Source organism: Corvus cornix, chromosome 2, assembly GCF_000738735.6.
Source record: "Corvus cornix cornix isolate S_Up_H32 chromosome 2, ASM73873v5, whole genome shotgun sequence".
NCBI classification, from domain to species: domain Eukaryota; kingdom Metazoa; phylum Chordata; class Aves; order Passeriformes; family Corvidae; genus Corvus; species Corvus cornix.
Genome location: NC_046333.1, coordinates 30,390,453 through 30,403,362, shown reverse-complemented (window position 1 = coordinate 30,403,362; position 12,910 = coordinate 30,390,453). Strand labels below are relative to the sequence as shown.

At 40.0% G+C, this 12,910-nt stretch overlaps 1 long non-coding RNA gene across 1 annotated transcript in view; it reads right to left on the bottom strand.

The window, feature by feature from the left end:
- Window positions 1-4,001, bottom strand: part of LOC104688933 — a 53,737-nt gene extending 49,736 nt beyond the window's left edge. Inside the window, exon 1 of the long non-coding RNA XR_005601493.1 lies at window positions 2,742-4,001. This is a non-coding gene — a long non-coding RNA (uncharacterized LOC104688933). The remainder of the gene's footprint in view (window positions 1-2,741) is intronic.
- Window positions 4,002-12,910: the final 8,909 nt, after the last annotated feature.

Below are 12,910 nucleotides of genomic sequence, written 5' to 3'. Positions count from 1 at the left end.
CTTAGTGAAGAGAGAGAGTGTCTAAAAATTTTCCTTCAGTTTTTCTCTGCCAGCTGGCTGGGTGAGCTGAGGACAGCAGGGAACATGCAAGGGTTTTAATATTTTAGAGACCTGTCATTTCAAGGATAAACTTTGCACTGCAGTATTCCGAGAGCCAAAAATGAGATTGGCCCTCATGCACCCAGCAGTCAGAGCAACAGTACCTCAGCAGAACAGCCTGATCCCTGGCCCGTCCCATAGTTCTGCAGCCACAGTGTTGTCCCAGAGTTCCGCATTCTTAGAAGGGACTTGAAAAATTTTCCCCATGTATTAGTTTGCATGCACAGTCATGGGTAGTTCTAGATTCAAGTGTGGAAGTTTATGAAAAATCATGGCTAAAGTTTATCACTATTCCTTTTAAAGTATAATTAAGAGGACTAACCCATAGGTCTGACATTAAAAGAAGGTTTTATCCCGATTACAGAGCACAGTTAAACTGCAAATCGTGATCATAGCATGGAGAGTGGAGCTAGTTCAGACCTCTCTAGTTCCTAAAACAATGCAATTGTACCCTTGTGGTGCAATGTCCAAGGAAAGATGAACTGCTAAAAGGTAACAACATGGAAAGGTAGATATACCGCTCTCAGGATCATTTTGGAATCTGGCAGATCACTGCATGGATGCAAAAGGATTTTGTTGCTTTGACTCTATCCACCTCAAGTACTTTTGCATGATCCTCACTTGCACAGTGCAGGCATTCTGAAAAAAAACCTGATGTGTAGGACATTGAAAGAATTAAAGCTCAGAGAACTGAGCTGACTGCTAGGTGCAGATTTCAAGCCTAAACAGCATCCTAACTGGCTAGTTTGAGACCACTTCTTAGAAAGGCATCCACTTTTTGGAAGGGAGTTGATGGCACCAGAAAAAGACAGACTGACTGGAAGTCAGAAGGTCAGTAGTTTGGACGAGACTGGCTGTCAAGTGAGGTCAAGCTCTAGGCTGTTTGTTAAATTAATTTTAAATTGTTCTAAAGGTCTTTCTCATTTAATCAGATGGTTTTCAAATAGCTTTCAGTGAATTCTTCAGTGACAAAATTCATATCCACTGGTAAAGCAAACCAGTTGCAATTTTCATTAAAGATTTACTTATGTTCCCTTGCGCTGAGCAGCTACCAATTCTGATTAAAAAATTTTTTATTTTTAGTGACATGATGAAATGGAGTCTCAACAGACCATCTGCACAAAAGGACAGCATTACAGTTTCTAACCTTCCAGCAGAAACTTAAGGGAAAGCTCTAACCACAGATTATGCAACATATGAGACAGCAGCCTGTCTCAAAAAGATTGCCACGCTGGAACATTTGAAACAGCTTTAGGTCAATGCAGGAAACAGCAGAGTTACAGCCATGGAGCACTCTTGCTTAGTGAAAGTCTGATTTTATTATTTGAGATTGTTTTGAAGCAGCTCAGTATCCTTAGATGAAAACTGAATTTTGTTTTGAAGGGTCTGGATTCAGAACTTGCTCCTGCAAATCCATTTAAATCAGTTACTATGACATGCTGTCTGACATGCTGTCAAGAAGGGGGCATCTTAGAAGTCGGCCTTTTCCAGAACCTAAGTGTAGGCTATCCGGAACCTGCTGGGGGCACCTCGAAGCCAGCAGACATCTACAAACCAGGTGTCCCACGTTTGGACATATACTGTAACCACCACATTATGGTATAGTAAAGTACAAACCTTCCTTCAGGAATGTTTTAAACAAATGGCTCAATCCTATCAGTATGTTTTGAATCCTACACCTTTTCTATGAGAGATATACTTTATGGATCTAGCTTTACTGTGTTGTACATAGAGACTCAGAAAGTTCAAAACACTCATTCCTTGTTCTGTAGAGCATAGACAAACAGGTTCACCTGTTTGGTACCACCACCCTAGTGCTTGAAAAAACTTCAGATTATATTATTTCCAGAGTACGTGGTCTCAGTGAATACGGTCAATGGTCAAAATGAATGTACTATTCTGTTAAGTTACCTCAGCTGTGTTAGACAAACATAGTTGAAAATTTCCATGAAAAGACAGCCAGAAAGATGTTGTTACCTTCCTGCTAGTCCACCCCAAGAAAAATAGGCCTGCATAAGTTTGGTGTCAGAAAGCTACAGTGGGATGACAATACCTGTTTTATTACTATAAAAATTTCTATCAGGTTTGGGGTTTGTTTGTTTGTTTTGCAGAAAACACAATCACTTAATGATAAAAACAATCAGGGTTTTGCTCCAAGGAAGACAAAACCTAAGTACAGTGAATGAGGACAATGCAGGTCAGGCCCATAATCTCCGTCACTCCACCTACACTGTAAACTATTTACATATTTATTACCTATTTTATTGTTTTCCCAGGGATTTATTCCTGCAGCCAAAGCTTCCCAGGTAGTTGTGAAAGTCATGGGATCAATACTGTCACACATCAAAAAATCCACATTAAATTTCTGCGTCTCTGCATATATGACCATGTACACACAGATGCACAAACTCCTCTCAACTGTATATCAAGTGTTTATTTTTGAAAACCCTGGTTATAAATTAAAAGACCACAATTCAGCAAATTAGTAAAAGGCATGAGGGGGTTGTTGGAGAGAGGGAATCTTTGCTACTTCTGGGCAACTGCTAATAAAACAAAGGATTAGGAACAAAGCCAGGCATTTCATTGCTTATTCCCTCTACACAGGCACTTGTTACTTAGGAGAAATTAAAAGAAAATCTTACATTCTGCAGAATTTGTTCAATATAGCTGCGAACATCTAACATCAGACCCACTGCTCCTATCCATGGTGGTAAAATAAATCTCTTCCAAAAGTCAGGAGCAGACTGGTGACAGAGAGCTGCTGTTTCCTGGTTCTGTGAAAGAATTTTGAGAGGCTAAATATATTTGTAGGTTTTGAAATGGGGTGGGATCTACAGATGGGAGCTTTCACGTGACAGTGTATCTAGGCAGAGATAAGACTGACACCCATTGTTCAGGAAACAGAGGAGAGCTGAGATAAATAAAATTCCTTAAAATATACTTCTAATTTTTTTTCCAAAAGCACATCATTCCTGTAAGGACTCTATTGCTTTGTTCCTTTTTGTCTGCTTTCTGCTTGTTACATTAATTCACAGTGTCTAGCCTTTGCTGCCTTCTCTCAGTCCATGGTACCGAGGATTACCTGGCTTCTGTTTTTATCTTCTGTAGTTTTGAAATATAATCAAAGCAGAGCCATTTTGTTTCAATAGCATCAACATGATTTATGCTGCAGTATGTGTCCCTCAGGATAGGTATTCAGGAGGTATTCCAAACCTCCTGAAGCTGGGAAGATCAAAAAAGGGAATGTGAAGAGGGGGGAAGGTATGGGAAAAGTAAGTAATTTGCCTCAAGATTTGGTAAAAAGAAGCAAAAACTGTATCAAAAAATGTGTCAGATTTGATATATCTTTTACTTTGCAACTGCAACATTAACTGGCAGAGTTATTTTCTAAGCAAGACTGTTCCAAGATTTCAGCAGTGTTTTACAATGGATAATGGAAATGACAATTAAAAAAACCTATTCTAGTTTGCATACAGGAAATACAATTAGTATATCGTAACTTGAAAAGAAAGTGGGAGGGTTTTTTTTTTTTTATAAAAAGGCAATAACATATCCTCCCCATTAAATAGGAAATAAAGTTTAATTCTTTTCAATCATTATAAACACAGAAACACTAAAGTAAAATTCCAGCCCAGAAAAATAAAATCCTGTAGAGAATTTACCTTCCTAGAGAAAAGATTTTCATTTAGTACATTTCAACTTGTTTCCTTTTCCTTGTACTCTGTACTGTCACCTTCATTCTCAGTAGATAGTTAAATCTCATGCCCATCAATGGTACAGGGAATCAGCTAGAATAATTTGAGGACAAAAATGTCAATGTACTATGCTTTGATTTCTCCCCAGGGCAGCTAAACATTCACAGATTTCTTCAGCAAGTGTCTCAGCCCCATAGTAACAAAATTAAAAACTGTCTTCAAAGTTCCAAAGTCTAGTTTCTTTTTTTGTTTGTTTTTGGTTTTTTTTTGTTTTGAAGCAGCAGGCTAGTCTTTGCTGCATGATTAATAAAAAAGGTTTTTTGGGGTATTTTGTGATTCTTCTTTGTGGTGCTGATGGTTGGTTGGTTGGTTGATTTGGGGGAGGGATGATTGCTTTTTGCAAAAACTGTTAACAATTCCTACACACCAAGTTTCTAATCAGTCAGCCTGAGGTTTCCTCTAAGGTGGGGGGTTTGTTTTTTGGTTAAGTTCTAATGCCAAAGACTTGAAAGTGTGGAAGACGTTAGCCAGACACACCCTTTCCTGATTTTCAGTTTGGCAAGTGAGGCATTCCTTCATTTTCATTTGAGTGGTCCTCTTCCTGGTAGCAACTTAAAGAAGAACAAAGGTACAGAAATCTGCTAAGCCAAGGTCTGTAGTGGCAGATGTGGAGGAGAACTATACTTAAAATGTGTGCAACATATGGAAAAATACAACCAGACATCTCAGATGCTCCTTCTTGATCAAACATAGCCAACAGCCCCCATCTGACCTGCACACCTGCTTACCCCCCCAGAGTTAGAGCAGTTACTTCTGTAGCTCAACCTGTGGAGATCCATGCTGCAATATAAAAATTCAGAGCTCAAGCTCATCTTCTGAAGGAAGATTTCAAGGAAAGGGCACTGATTACGCAGTGAAAAAGGTAAAAACAAGTGTATGATGTTCTAACTCCCATAGGCATAAGTTATATCTGAAAGCTAAATTAAAGTAATATTGCAGCTGTAAAATCAGGAGTAAAAAACTGGGAATTGTCCATACTGAACCTTTGCCCCCTTATGATCCATTCTGTAGTTCCATGACGTGTCATTTTCCTGTCATAGTAATGGATTCATACAAAGCCCCTGTTCAGCCCCCAAGCATGAATCTGCTATTTTGTAATTTTGGGGTACTTAGTCTCATAACGCAGATAACGCTTCTTTATTACACTGCTTGCTCACAATCACATTTATATTGCTAGGCTGGAGGTGCATTAGGGATAGCAGTTCAGCACACCTGCATAAAGAAAGCACGCTTACATATAGTGCTACTTGGAGCAGCCATATGTGAGTCAATGCGTTTGATTTTAAATGCATGAAATATTGACATGCTTTGCTCCTCCAGCACCTGCTGCTGACTGAGCTATGTACAAGCAGGGCCACAGGAGTTACCCTCTCAACAGTAAGTAATGCATGATGACAACTCAGCAGTCGCCAGCCAAGGAAGGGAGTGAGATGAGCAAGGGGACTAAGAAGGACAATTACTTCAGCCAGAAAAATAAGAAGAGCAAGAAAAAAAAGACATTCAGAACTCCTTTTTCATGCCCCAGAAAAGCTCTGTGTATGCTGCAATTGCCTTTTTGTGAGCTCTGAGAGTTAAACTTGCAAAATTCCTTAATTTGTAGATGAAACCAGGGATGTTGGCGGGGAGGGAGGGTGTAGGGGAAGGACAATAGGAGAGGGACAGCTCTGTGCTCACCCATTCCCAGTAGCACAAACCACAGAACTTGCCTGAATAAACATTCCTATCTGAATTCCTTGTAGTATATTTCTTGTTTAGGTGTTTAGGAACCTATGCCATTCCTATTTTTTCTACCTAACATTGCTTCTACTCATGTAATTTATAGTGCAATTGTTGATGCATTAAGCAAAGAGCCAATTAAAAATTGAAAAAATACAAAGTTTGAGTTTTGAAAAGACACAAATAAACAAAATAGTTTATACAGATACTCCTTCAATTCTCAGATATTCTTCCCCCTTTCAGGGTAGGGTTCATGCCCTATCTCAATTCCTGGTCTACCAACAAAGACATTTATTCTTTTTAAAATTATATATATTTACTGTGACTTAGAAGTAATATATTCTTCACAAGGTTTTGAAAGCAACATTTGCTTCTCATTCCCATGGCTCACACTTGATTGTGCTGGCAGGAAGTCAAGACTCACAAAGCAGCCTCCTGTCTGATCAAAATTAATATACAGTAATAATTGGAAGGGCACTGGAACAAAACACTAAATAGTGCCATTAAGAAGCAAATATCACACTGTAACATGTATGTTTTAGAAAGGGCTGGGGAATGCAGCTTTATTCTCTGTGTCAGAGCAGCAGGCTTCTTTTCTTAACAGGAGCAAGAAAAATGGCTGTAATGCCTGTCCTTCCCTCCCAGACTGCTGACTCACAGGAGAGGGTGTCAGTGAGGCAGGCAGCAAACACATATGGGGGGCCTGGGGCAGTGAGAAAATACTAAACTCCATGCGCATGTGAGCGTGCATGTGTAATGAAGTGCTCTAAGGAATAAAACGAGAAAAATTGTCTACTGCTTTAAGGATTGCTTTGAACTATTTTTTGCGTGTACAACAAATGCCAGAATGACAGCTCCCAGCACTGAGAAGCTCTGTCACTCCGAAGAGAATGGGCAAGAGGAGGCAAAGGACCACTGAGGAGGTGGTCCATGACAGGAGAGGTATAGCCAAAGCCAGTAGCACCACCAGTGTGCATCAGCCTTGGTCCTGAGGAACTTCTACCCACAGCTTAATATGGAATTAGCAACCTCCACTGAAAAAGTAAAAGCTTCTTGCTGAAAAGATGGGAAAGGTGCCTCCAAGTTTCCAACAGACTACATCCCAAACAACTTAGTGTTTTACATTGATCAAAATTTTTAAGAAAGCTTATGAAAGTATCCTGATCCTTTTCTCTTTTCACAGGTGTGTCCCCTCTCAGGATGCTAGTGATGTAACGCAATTTTGTCAAAGGTGAGAGCTAATGCAGTGGTAACTGTTACTCAGATGGGACAAGGACATTCCTCCTTGGAAAAAATACAAACAAACAAAAAAACCCACGATGAAGACTATTAATAAAATGCAACACTCTCTACAAAGGCCCCAAACCTGCCTTGTTTTGTTTTGCTTGCTTGCTTTTTATTGTCCCAGAAAAATTAAATTAATTATTTTAAAGTTCTAGATAGAGACTTCATAGATATTTCAAGAGTTGATTAATCAAACAGTCCAGTCAGTTCTATAGCCTGTATCTATAGCCTGGATTTGGGAACTTTTTTGAAGGATAATTAAAAAATGTTTTTATAAATACATTAATGGCAAAAGGAAGTGTAAGAACAACCTCAGTTCTCTACTGGAAGCGGGAGGGAATTTAGTGACTGCAGATGGGGAGAAGGCGGAGGTGTTTAATGCCTTCTTTGCCTTGCTCTTTATCAGAAAGACGGTTTGTCCTCAGTCCTGGGCTGCTAGACGGTGTCAGGGAGCAGGATGGTCCCCCTGTTATCCAGGAGGAAGTGGTCAGAGAACTGCTGAGCTGCTTGGATGTTAATAAACCTATGGGACCAGATGGGATCCATCTCAGGGTGATAAGGGAGCAGGCAGACGAGCTTGAGAAGCCACTCTCCGTTGTTTACCAACAGTCCTGGCTCACTGGTGAGGTTCCAGATGACTGGAAGCTGGCCATGTGATGCCCATTCACAAGAAGGGTAGGAAGGAGGATCCTGGAAATTATAGGCCACTCAGTCTAACTTTGGTACCTGGTAAGGTAATGGAACAGTTTATTTTGAGTGCACCTAGAGGATGGCTGGGGAATCAGACCCAGCCAGCATGGGCTTAGGAGGGGCAGGTTGTGTTTGACCAACCTGATCTCTTTCTATGACCAGGTGACCCTCCTGGTGGATGTGGGAAAGGCTGTGAATGTTGTCTATTTGGGCTTCAGCAAGGCCTTTGACACTGTCTCCCACAGTAAACTCCTGGAAAAGCTGGCAGCCCATGGCTTAGACAGGAGCACTCCTTGCTGGGTTAAGAGCTGGCTGGATGGCCAGGCCCAGAGAGTGCTGGTGAATGGTGCTGCATCCAGCTGTCAGCCAGTCACCAGTGGTGTCCCTCAGGGGTCTGTGCTGGGGCCAGTTCTATTCAATATTTTTACTGATGACATGGATGTGGGTATTGAGTCTTTCATTAGTAAATTTGCAGATGACACTAAGCTTGGAGCGTGTTTCCATCTGTTGGAAGGTAGGAGGGCTCTGCAGAGAGACCTGGAATGGTTGGATGGATGGGCAGAGTCCAACAGTATGAAGTTTAGTAAGTCCAAGTGCCGAGTCCTGCATTTTGGCCACAATAACCCCCTGCAACATTATAGGCTGGGGGCAGTGTGGCTGGACAGTGCCCAGGCAGAAAGGGAGCTGGGGGTGTTGGTTAACAGCCGACTGACCATGAGCCAGCAGTTTGTCCTGGTGGCCAAGGCGGCCAAGGGCATCCTGGCCTGTATCAAAAACAGTGTGGCCAGCAGAAGCAGGGAAGTCATTCTTCCCCTGTACTCGGCACTGGTGAGGCCACACCTGAAGTACGGTGTCCTGTTCTGGGCCCCTCAGTTCAGGAAGGACGTTGAGACGCTTGAGTGTGTCCAGAGAAGGGCAACAAGGCTGGTGAGGGGCTTGGAACACAAGCCCTGTGAGGAACGACTGAGGGAGCTGGGGTTGTTTAGCCTGGAGAAAAGGAGACTCAGGGGAGACCTTATTGGTCTCTACAACTGCCTGAAGTGTGGTTGTAGTCAGGTGGAGCTCGGTCTCTTTCTCCAGGCAGCGACTGACAGAACGAGAGGACACAGTCTCAAGCTGCACCAAGGGAAATTTAGGTTGGATATTAGGAAAAAATTTTTCACAGAAAGAGTGGCAAAGTACCGGAATTGTCTGCCTGGGGAGGTGGTGGAATCACCATCCCTGGATGTGTTTAAAAAAAGATTGGATGTGAGACTTGGTGCCATGGTTTAGTTGAGGTGGCACTACGGCATGGGTTGGACTCGATGATCTTGAAGGTCTCTTCCAACCTAGTGATTCTGTGAAATAACTCACCACAGCAAACCTTGCAAAGTCACCAATGAGAGATCTGCACTGAGCACAAGGCTGCAATGCACAGCTGTGGGTTTGGGAGCAGGGCAGATAAAGGAATGAAATCTGATGGCAAAGAAATAAATATAGCAATGTCCATGAAGTACAGTTGTCCATTTTCTTACATGTGTTTACTTAAAAGTCTGAAAGTATTCATAGAAGTCTCTCCAGAAAAAGAAAAATTGAACAACAAACATACACACAAAAAACCCAAACAAAAAACCCACAAAAAAAAACCCAGAAAAAAACCAAAACAAACAAAAGAAAACCAAATAAAAAAACCAAACCACAGTAATTTATAGCAAAACCTGCTGACAATCAACACTCAGTACCTCTCTTTCAAAACTCTTAAAAATCATTATTAAATGTTTTATTCATTAAATATCACTTTATCTACTTCGAATGCACAAAACCAGAGTCAGACTTCTACTGGGACATTGCAACTCCTATTAGATGAAGATGAGTCTATTCACTACCAAATCACATGCACTAAACCCAAGAATAACGAGTCTAACAACACACAAGGAGTCTTAACAACGCAGCACTTCAAGGAAGATCTGTATTATCTCTTACTGCCAAAATAACACTGAAGCTTTTAGTGCGTTTTTAATGAAACTGCGCTTATGCAATCATGTGACACACTACATACATGCACTGTCTCTTCGCTCCCTTTGTCACTGACTTTGGAACCCCGACCCTTATTTTTAATAAAGCAGCAATTGTCTCAAAGATATTGAGTTTCTTCACACTTTTTGAAAACAAGCAAGCAGATAAATGACAAGCATTATTACTACCCTTGCCGAAGGAAAGACTGAAGAGTGAGCACAACTTATTTGCCACCGGAGAATTCTCACAAGAAAGATCAGAGTCACTTAGCCCCAGGAAAGCTGCAAGTTCCATTTCTGTTAGACTACAGAGACTCCAATCACAACCCAAAAAGGAAATCCATAGGAAATTTGACTTTCTTAGTTCACTTTCCCAGAGAAGGGTTTATTTCCAGGTAGCACAGCGCTTGAAGGAGCAATATCCTCGCAACTGTGAAGGAGCTTGTCAACTTAACCATCATTTTTCCACCCAGCCACCCAAATCCTTCAGTTCTCAAACAGACTTCTGAATTTTCAACCAGCATCTACATGCTGATTGTCTTAAAAAAAACCCAAAAAAAACAAATTAAAAAAACCCCACCCAAAACCAAACAAACTGTTCCCTTTTGAAATCGGTTGCCAGAGGATATTCTCAAATAACAAAACACTTCCAAAGGATTATTTTACCTGAATGAAAACAGGAAGATGGTAGCAGCCTGTGAAGTCGGGGAAATGAGCTGATCCCTCTCAATATTATATGCAACAAAATTAACAATTTATTTCAGTTATAATGAACCTTCTTCAATTAAAGCTGCTGCATTTGTTACCAGGGAGATTTCACTATATGGGTGGGTACAAAGCGCGAAAACAAACCTTTTTCGACCCTATACATGGCAAAAAAGATTAAAATCCAAAATGAAAAGGGGCTTTTCTTGTTTTACTTTTAAGTATATTCCTAGAGCAATTCGATTTTATTTCTCAAACTTTGCAAAAATGTTTTCCATTGATTAATTTTGTTCTCCAAACCAAGATTTTGGGGTCCCTTAAAGGTTTTAAATTATGGAATCTGGCTACAATATTAACTATGGAAGGGCTAGTTTAATAATATTATTACACTAATTAGTTTGTAACCTCTAGCTAATTGCTTTCAGTTCTGCATTAATTCAAGTCCTGATTAACTAACGGACATTCCACTGCAACAAAAATTATTATTAGCTCTTATGCGTTCAAATGTTAAATGCAAACTCCCAGACTACAGCTATTTGCAATCCTCACTTCAATAAAAACTGCATTTTTATTCTACATTCCTCTTTCTCTCAGAACATTCAAGGCATCTTGGCAATGGCAAAACTCCCCAAGACACTGCAGCTAATGCAGCTGGTAAGATCACAGCTGGTATATAGAGTACATGATCACACGATGCATCGAGTGTCAGAAAAATGTGTCTGGAAGACACAAAAGGCACCTCCTTGTTTTTGCAGTGATTTTGCATGCATTGATCAGGACCAAAGATCCAACGTAGCAGAGAAGAAATGGTTCCATGTAAGACTCCATCTCACAGTCATCTCTAATAATCATTCAGTTACATTGTTATGTGATCTAGTCACACTGAAACAAGTAAGTTTTGTGCAATAGCTGTGTCTCCTCAAATATTCTTAATGTAATAATAAATAAAGAAGGGTGGTAGAAGATGTAGGGCAAGTAGCAATTACAGCAGCAACAAGTAGGTTTAGGCACTGCAACTGCAAGAAGAAAACTTACATACTCAGTTCTCAATTACCATTCTAACTGAAACAATAAGTGAATACAACTGGACACAATGCACTAATTAAATGACTTGCATGCTACGTTGACCTCAAGCACATACACTAGCATTGCTCATAAATAATTAGGATTTAATAATATTTTGAAGGATTATTAAGACTTTTAGATGAGCCTCATTACACTTAATGAGAGCACTGTATAAGGGACAGTGCTCTCTAAATTACTATTGTTCCACAGCAGTGTCAATTCTGGAAACATGCAAAACCCCAACCAAAATATGCCTTCTCACACACACAAAAAAACCATTTTAAACTAAAAACATTTAGTCCTCTATCACAGCATTTTGATTCCAGTTTTGTAAGCCAGAGAAGCATTGTTAGTATTTAAGCATTTTCAGTTAAAATTGAAACTTTATTCTTTATTAAAGCAAGGTTACAAAACAAAACAAGAATTAAAAAATCCATGTTGGATCAAGACTTCCTAGAAGGGAAAAGAGTTTTATTTTCTCCCCATTTAATAATTTAACCACTCTTTCTGCTTTGAATTTCTAAAAGAAATATCCAATTTTCTTTTAAGATTGTTTCAATTAGTTCTCATAAGCTTCTCCCACCTCAACTAAGTAAATTTGAATGTTATAAGCCAGTATATAAAGATGCCTACTAGAAAGAGAGGGAAACTTCAGGACACAGCTATAATATCAGAGGCCAAAGACTGATTTTTAATAGATCTGCTGTGTCACAGTAAACTTGTTCATTTGTTTTTAGGAAATATTCCTCTTATATGACATAAAATAAAACGTTGGAATGGTATATCAGCAACACTTCCAGCTCCAGCAAGAGCAGCATTTTGGATTCAACATTTTATTGCTCTTCCAAATCCCACATCCTGGGAAGTTTAAAAACTGCTGTATTTGTTGGGAAACAATAACATTTTCACAAGGGCCTTCAAATTCAATCTTTACAGCCACAAGAGCTGGAAACTTTGGTAAAAAAACAGAACAGAAACCTCTGGACAAGTTTTGTGGTTCACAGTTTCTCAGAGTGGCCCTTCATTTCCCTGCTAGTCTTCCTCTCTAGTTTTCAGGATTCCAGGAGAGGAGGAGAAAACTAAGGCTACAATGAGCCACACATCATCTCACTTGCTGTACTCTGATTGTTGCGTCCAGCTGGCTCCACTGGCCAGGTGTTAAGATGAACCTGTTCAATATATAGAACTGACATTTTGAATAAATGCTGCCCAAAGCTGCTCTGTCTCCAGACCTTTATAGAACTAAAAATTCTGCTCATTACTTTGCCTCATTATTTCTGTTCTTGGTTGTGACTATACAAGAACTCTGTCTTCCAAGTTTCTAATTTTATATGTGCAGGAAAGCATTTGCAAGCTCAGGATGATCGCTAGAACAGTGCAGTTCACCCAGGTCAAATATGAACAGATACTAAATCCAATGGTGGTTTTATTTCATGCAAAAATATGAGGGAAAAAAAATTGTATAAGATTAGGCATCTATTTAGAAAAAAAAATAGTTGTATAGTGATACTTATAAGCATAACACTGCAGTGCATGACTGTTAGAATGCAGTCTATGCCTGCCCCTAGAAATTCGAAACCTAAAGCAGGCAACATAAGTTTA